Here is a 9,321-nt window from a genome sequence, read left to right on the forward strand (position 1 = left end):
TGTTCGCCAGACGTTGTTCGACCGTGTGGACTCTCCTTCAGGTGAAAGACGCAACTTTTTAATTCTACGTTTGGAAATTTATATCTTTGATTGCGGTAAATGCCGCGAGTTCAAAATCACATACAATCGATTTCGTGCTTGTGGCGGGCTCAATTTCTTTTTATTTCAAATAACCGTGGATGTATAACTTGCTGTTTGTTAGGTAAAAGAGCATAAAGTACTGGGATAACACCTACATTTCGAGCTAGTACAATATACACCTGAGAAAATATTATTGGAGTTATCTTAAAGGTTCCATCTACTTACCGAAATTCTGATGAAACCAAATGTTGCGCCCTCCGGTATACCACTGTCTTTTATGAAAAATTTTCTTTCTGGTTTGACCAAGTTTCGTAGGTCGCATATTCATCAAGGATTACTAACTGATGAAGGTCATTTGAGTCTAGGCGGAGGGACGCTCATTTCATTCATTCCGTTTCCGTCGAATAGTTTTCTATAGCGCAGACGAACACGGAAGCCAAGGCAAAGAGACCCTTGTCCCTCTCTGGAAACATTAGCCAAAACTTCATTAATGACAACACTTAGGTTTTCCATTGTCCCTTCAGCTTGGGGGTTGATTTTTGTAATCGTCTTTGTCATACTTTATGACCGGTAATAAAGTCACAATTTTGGCTAGGAAAAAAAGTAAAAGAAAAAAGTAACAATAATATATTATGGTGGGTGGTAATAGTCACAGGAAAAAAGTCACAATTTTGACTATGAAAAAAAAGTAACACAAGTCACTTATAAATTTATGGTGACAGGTAATAAAGTCACAGGAAAAATTCACAATATTCCATGGGGGTCTTTAACTTCATGATATTTACAGTCTTTTGCTTGTGTTTTTACGATAATCCCCAACGGGTTTGTACTAACCACGCCGCAAAGGTTAAAACCCTTGAGGGCCATTATAAAGGAAAGGTTAGTGAGACTTCTTGCGACTTTTTTTCTTGTGACTTTTTTTTTTTTTTTTTTTGTAATTATTTTCTACCTGGATTCGAGTATTTATGAATTTCACAACGTTTTCAAATCTTGTGTGGATTCCTACTAGACATCTGATGAGTTGTTCACACCGCCAAAACATCAGATCACTGTTTGTTTGACTAAATTGATCAAAAACTAACAAATATCCATCATGTGAACAATTCTCTGTGCCTGACTGACTTTAAACTACCTGCATTGTAAAGGGCTCTTTGGAATAGTTTTATACTGAAGGTGCCAGCATCGAAATGACTAGAGCTATCGTTTAAGTTGACGAATAGTTGGGTTGGCAATTCGGTAATTTGTGGGTGATTGAATAATAATTGGGTAAGTGTTGTTGTTTACTGTTTTAAATAAAAGCGTCTTTCAGTGAATTTCGATTTTTAGCGCAAGTTCGTTGAGGCGATGAGTGGGCGGTTGATGGGTCGTATTATATTATAGACTACGGCGTTTTACGAAAGCGGTTGATGGGTCGTAATATTATAGACCAGGGCGTTTTACGAAAGTGCGGATCCCCATGTTATAAGCGCGTCCCGTTTTTCATGAAAACGCGTATTTTTGTTTCTTTCTTTAAACAGCGGCTGAAATTTGTATCACAAGCGCGTTACGACACGGTCACATATAGAGCTCTATATACTGAAATGTTAAGATGACAGAAAAGAGTGAAATCTAATACACAGTCCCTTAGTCGTTATAACGAAATAGTAAGTCTATAAGATATATTAATTAAGAAAATTAACATATGTCATTTGTTGAAAAAAAATCTTCATATGTATTGTTTCCGTGGACAGATAAGCTTTTTCGTTCTCTTTCACAAAATCTTTAAGCTGTAATCGATGTAAGTTGTGTTTCCATGTCCAGACATTCTCTCTCTCTCTCTCTCTCTCTCTCTCTCTTAGCTTATGTGTTATTAATCTTCACGTACAAAGTTTTTCCTGTGGAGTTTTCCGTAGTGCCTTTCAGTTTTTCACGGCCATTCTCTCTCTCTCAACGTCTGTCTGTCTCTCTCTCCTCTCTCTCCTGCCAAACGTTCCTCCCCTTGTTGTAACCCGTAACGGCCTCTGACCCGATATAAACTTACTTTCACCGCCTGTTTTTTAGGCCTACCGTGGGAAACTGTCCTTCGGCTGCTTTCCTACCGGGTCTTTCGCTCCCTATCGGCCGCCCTCCTCCTCCACCTCCTCCTCTTCCAGATCTTCCAGGGCACATGGGGAAGGAGCGAAAATAGGGAGAGACGGCCATAACATGGAGAGAAGGGGAATGTTTGTTGGAAGGCAGGAACTGAACCATCCAGATGTATTTTTAAAGTGCCCTGTTCTTCTTCTGCTTGTTTTTCTTCTCCTTGTTCCTCGTCTTCTTGTTCTTGTTCTTTTTGTTCCAGCAGGACATGTCTTACAGCTTCTTCTACTGGTGTATGCTTTCTATATATATATATATATATATATATATATATATATATATATATATATATATATATATATATACATACATAAACAAAGAGATTCTCTTTATAATTCTTTCATAAGTTAATCTTCTTTCCAGATATATTCTAGTCTTTTCATTGATAACGCAAGGTATGAAATCCAGCCTTTCCATATAGGTGTACACGTTTCTTTTTTTTTTCTTTTAATTTATTTAATTCATTTATTTTAACCCAGCTCCCCGACTCATCATCACTCCCGAATTGCTAACATTACATGCACGTTTACCCTTTCAATTGTCTTTACGTCCGAGTTGCTAACGCCCTGGACACTCTCACTCGAAAAACCGGGGTTCGGTCTCGTGGTGCGTTCATTGCCACACAGACAGACACAGACACACACACACACACACAGATATATATATATATATATTATATATATATATATATATATATATATATATATATATATACACACATAAGTATATATGAGTCATATCACATTACCCGTGATTCATAACATACATCGAGCTACAAATGTCCTTTAATACTATCTAATTCGCTCTACCTCGGAATTCATATATTTTCATGTATGTTAACCAAAGGGGAATTTTTTGGTTGATAAGAAATTGGTCGGCTCACGGGCGCGAACCATCGAACCCAACAAATTCAGGATGCACAGTGAAGCCTTAAACCACACCGTCACTGTGCGCCCTGAATTTGTCTGGTTCGATGGTTCGCGCCCATAAGCCGACAAATTTCTTATAGACTAAAAAATTCCCCTTCGGTTAAAATATTTGTAAATATATTAATTCCGAGGTAGAGCGAATTAGATATTAAAGGACATTTGTAGCTCGATGTACAAGTGTATACACATGTATATGTATGTCCGGTCCATTTCACTATGAAAATAGAGCTGTCCTGCCCATTCCGATACGTTCTTATTTTGGAACTCCACTGCATTAATCATATTGTAAGGTTGATATGTCTGCGTTGCAGCCAAAGCGACCCTTGCAACCCGCTATCGCATTAAAGGAGAAGAATTTGTAATCAAAGCAGTGATCAAAGTCACTGCTTTGAATCAAAGATATATACTATATGTATACACACACAAACAAACACACACACACAGATAAATATATATATATAAATATATTATTCGAGCTACAAATGTCCTTTAATATTTAATTCACTCCACCTCGGAATTAATATATTTTCATATGTGTAAACCGAAGGGGAATTTTTAGTTTGATAATAATAAGTATCACATCACCTTGATTTATATAAATTATTCGAGCTGCAAATGTCCTTTTATATTTAATTCACTCCACCTCGGAATTACTATATTTTCATATGTTTAAACCGAAGGGGAATTTTTTAGTTGATAATAATTTCGTCTTCGCGTGGGTTCGAACCACCGCTGCCCAGCGGACAGAGGAGAAATCAGGACTTCAGTGATTCGGCTAACAAGTGCCGAATCGATAACGTCACTGAAGTCCTGATTTCTTCTCTATCCGCTGGGCGGCGGTGGTTCGAACCCACGCGAAGACGAAATTATTTTCAACTAAAAAATTCCCCTTCGGTTTAAACATATGAAAATATAGTTATTCCGAGGTTGAGCGAATTAGATATTAAAGGACATTTGCAGCTCGAATAATTTATATAAATCAAGGTGATGTGATACTTATTCATATATATATATACATATATATATATATATATATATATATATATATATATATATATATTTACATTTACCCAGAGGAGGGTAGTACTATCAGTGCACTTCATGCAGTGGGCTTCAGGATCTTTGCAGCTCCCCTTCGTCCCTAGCTGCACCCCCTTTCATTTCTTTTACTGTACCTCCGTTCATGTCTCTTTCTTCCATTTTTACTTTCCACTCTCTTCTAGCAATTGTTTCTTAGTGCAACTGCTTTGAGGTTTTCCTCCTTTTATACCTTTCAACCTTTCTACTCTCGTTTTTCTTTTCAACGCTGAATATGACCTCATAGGCCCTAGTGTTTGGCCTTTGGCCTGAATTATATATTCTATTCCAATATATATATATATATATATATATATATATATATATATATATATATATACCTAGATAGATAGACAGATAGATAGGTAGATAGATAGATAAATATAAAATCTTTTGGTCACTTTTTTACCAGATACATATGCATTTGTAATAGAAAAGAATTCAAGAAGTTAAGAGGGTACTGTGGCTACTATTGCAATTGCATATATATAAATATTGTGACAAAGTGCCAAGTATCTGGTTACTACACTTACCATTCATTAATTGTTACCTCACAACAGCTAGACACCTGAACCCTCATCACAGGTACTGAACGACTGAATGCTCTAAAGGCAACAGTGATCCCTTAACAACTTGCCAGTATTGCAGAAAATCAGACTAAGTTCATCAAAACAGGTGTGAGGTAATCGTGTAAGTAATTAGATTAATCAAAGGGCATCACTCCATCAACAACTTTAAAAGTCTAAGTATTTCCCTGATTTCAAAAGTCTAAGTACTTCCCTTGTTCTAAGTCACTTCAAGTTAATTGAAGGAAAACAGATCAATTACCATTCTATGTTTCTACCTAACATCAATATAATCATAATTAAATACAAATATACTGGTTAGAAATGAAATACTTATAAAAATTTTAAATACAAAAATTTATTATTAAACTCAAAATTATAAGTGAAAATCACAATATCAGGGAAAATACTGTTACTTGAAAACAAAGTAAAGTTAAATTAATTCTTGAGTCAATTAAGTAAAATTAAATCAAAATTAATTTATCACAAAATTCAAGAAAATTAATTCAATCAAAATTCAAAAGTGTTAGGCAATAATTGAAATTTGGAAATTAATTCACAAGTGCTAAACAACAATAAAACTTGAAAAGAATTTTAAGTGCAATTTAATTCACAAGTGTTGAATTCAATTAAATGTACAATGATTACGTAATGAAAATAGCAAAGTTAATTAAATTGTGAATGCATTTTGAAAACACAGCAAAATGTGGAAATTACCAAAATTGCAAAAAGCATTAATCACACAGAATATAAAATAAAAAGACACACTTCAATAAGAAAATGCATAAATGCACAAAACATAAAAATCACTTCAAATGAAACAAACACAAAACACAAAAATGTGTAAAAATGTAAATAGTTTCTCTCAAACCATTGTAACTATTAGTTATCAGTTCTCTAAACCATCGTAACCACTAGTTATTAGTTTCTTACCAAACCATCATAACCATTAGATATTAGTTATTAGTTGCAACTAATAAAAATATAACACACTTTACCTTCTTGATATACCAGTTTCATTTCTTTGCTGCAGCTTGTTTCACACACAAAAAAGGCGCCGTTACACACAATGTTTGTTCAGATTCCACAAAAACACTAAATAATACTAAATAAACTCTTAGAAATGTCAAATCCGAAATCTAAAAGTTACGAGTGACCATTCAGTAAGCATGAAATCGTTAAGTTAATATAATCTCATGTATGTCGCAAGAGAGAGAGAGAGAGAGAGAGAGAGAGAGAGAGAGAGAGAGAGAGAGAGAGAGAGAAAGGGAGATGTCTGAACGGAATGTGGTTCTAAGATGCAATGAAAACCATTGTCCTTATGAAAGCTGGACAGTGGAGATGACACAAAACGTTTTGGGACACAATTCTTTCCAGAAGCTTCGAAAAGTGACGCAACTTTACAGACAAACTGTGAAATCTGCACGTGGTTTTAGCAAAGAGGTACACGTATGAAATCAGTCTGTTCAACCAAGCCACGTACTTGACTGAAACAGACTCGAGCAAAAGTCCCTATCAGATGTGATGACAGAATTCCCAAAACACAGCGAAGACCTCGGATATGTCTAATCAACGTGTTGACAGGTTTTGAAAAACGACTCTGGCTTCGAACGGACAAAGATAATCTCTCTCTCTTTTTCTTTACTATGTTATATATTCTTTTTATATTATGTTATGCGAAATCTGAACACACATTTAAAACATACTAATTCTAAGCTAGCTAGGAATCTGAAAAAATGTTGCCAAACTCTACATAACATTTTCTACAGTCTAAGAGGGGATATATGCGTTTTGAAAGTAGCAATATATATATATATATATATATATATATATATATTATATATATATATAGATACAATATATATGTATATAGTATATATATCTATATGTATGTATATATACATATATACTATATATATATATATATTATTATATATATATATATATATATATTATACATATAGATATATATATACTATATACATATATATGTATCTATATATATATCATATACTATATATATATATATATCTATATAGATATTATATATAAATATATATCGCATGCATGACCTTGTCTCAAGACCAGCACTTACGTAGATAGTGTTGTAAATGATTAGACGATCAGAATCTGATGCCTAACGGCTTTCATGTTACTGATACATGATTGCACCTCCATACCGGCTCTGACTAAATATAAAGCGCGGGATCGTTTCGGATTATTTTTTATTTATATTTTTTTCATTTAGTTTCAGGAAAGTTTGATGGAAATATTTGCCTGCGTATCCCTGTGAGATTCACCTTTAGGGAAACCGTATATCTTCCATTTTACTTTCAGAAACATGAGGTCTGTTTCTTTTCTTTTTCTAGATTCATGTACATGTATTAAGCTACAAATGTCCTTTAATATCCAGTTCGCTCTACCTCGGAATTAATATATTTTCATATATGTTAAACATAGGGTTGACCTGTCGTGGATTCGAACCAGCGCACAGACGAGAAATCAGGACTAAAGTGACGTCGTAAGTTGGCCGAGTCGGTAAAGACGTCACTGAAGTCCTGCTTTCTCTGGTGTGCGCTGGTTTGGATCCACGAGTGGACCAAATTATCTTCAACTAAAAAATTCCCCTTCGGTTAACATATATATGAAAATATATTAATTCCGAGGTAGAACGAATTGAATATTAAAGGACATTTGTAGCTTAATGCATATCACTGAATCTAGTGGTCACCCTTTCTCAGATACGTGTGTGATCGTGATACCCAGAATGCCAGCTATACTTCTCGAATTTTGTTTTATATGCTTTTTTTTTATATGCTTGTCACTACAAAGCCTTAGATCCAGATGCAAGAATATGTAGAAATACACGTGTCAGTTCAGTAATGTAACCTCATTCTGATGCTCAGATGGCAGATTTGAGTCCTGCGACGATCGTCCAAATTTCTTCAAAATCTTGCATTTGGATCTCAGGCTTTGTAGTCACAAAGTTCTTGTAATATTTCTGTTTATAGTTTTTTATGTAAAGATCATTTAAATAAAGCTCTTTAATTATCTAAGAATCAAATCCTCCACCTCTAAAGGAAGAGGACCATTAGTATCTTACTGCTGAGTTAGATGCAACAAAACGTAGCATCTTCGTACTCGTCTCCGAGTGGTGGCAGTCTGTTCGTAACACAGAAACCTACGATTGCGTGTTATAGTTGAAACAAAACTGGTTTCGGGATGTAATGATCCATGGCATTTTTTCGAACGCTGGTTTTATCCGGATCTTTCGAGTTACGGAAATCGCCACTAGAGTGGAGTGTCATATTTGGTTATTTTGTTCTCTATTTTTTCCCTCAGTTTCAAAGTTTGATACTGACCTATACCTGCACACCACGAGTATCATATTTTTTCCTCTTTGTTAACTTTGCTCATAATGGACTGTAGTTGGGTTTTGACGTCTCCACACTGAAGAGAGTGTGTGACGCTCCGAAACTGTATGTGGTTTTGAATATAATCGTTCTCCAATTTGTGGCTTTTTTTTAAAGTTCAAATTTCGATATTGATCTGTTACCGTTACGGAACTCCATCTATCGGCCAACGCGCCAGGTCGGTTAGTCCGCCATTTTGAACACACTACGAGGAAACACGCATTTACTTAAATAAGACCTTTGGCATTTCTGTCTGGTGAAGGATGGTATAGACGCGGCTCCCAAAAATATAATTCTTTCCAACTGGGACATTCAAGGATGCTGAAATGCTCTCTAAAAGATGGGAGGAAAGAAGGACATTGACTGATAACTGCAACGGGTCAAATAACTGATAATAAGGTAAGAATTGTTGCTGAATAATGCCTAAACTGAAAGCTTCAGTAGTACTAAGTATTAGCAACTGCCCTGTATGAAGCGCCGTGGGGATTCTCTGTTTTCGTACTTTAGGATTGTCGGAAAGAACGATATAGAAAAGAGGAAAAGCGTCTTGCTGTCAAATAATGGGATGCAGAACGCAAAGACCAGTAATCAGTCTGTCTTAATGAAAGGTAGCCATCAAACCAATGGTACTTAGATGACCACCAATGCAGTGTCTAAATTGCTGCTCTTGGGACGGGAAAAATAATTAATAAAAATAAAAATAAAAGGAAGATTATTGGTAATGTATTCGAATGATTGTTCGGTTATCCTAATTATAAAATGATGGGAAGATAAAAAGCAGATGTAAAGTTAGTAAATATCAGTGCACGGGACTCGCTAAGCTCTCAAACAATTAATAAAAGTAAAAGGAAGACTATTGGTAATGTATTCTAATTATTGTTCGGTTATCCTAATTAGAAAATGATGAGATGATGAAAATTAGATGTAAATTTAGTAAATATCAGTGCATGGGACCTGCTTAGCTCTAAAACAATTAACGCAAAAAGTTCCAGGTGATTGAATTTCTTTAAAAAAAACAAATTTCTGGTTTGGAGCGCTTTTTTTGACAGTCAAATAATTTTTTTTTTATTAAACAGCATATATAAAAGTTCCATATTTTATAATACTTAGGACAAATTATGCAGTGCAATCTCTTAA

Source organism: Macrobrachium nipponense, chromosome 31 (genome assembly GCF_015104395.2).
Source record: "Macrobrachium nipponense isolate FS-2020 chromosome 31, ASM1510439v2, whole genome shotgun sequence".
Lineage (NCBI taxonomy): Eukaryota > Metazoa > Arthropoda > Malacostraca > Decapoda > Palaemonidae > Macrobrachium > Macrobrachium nipponense.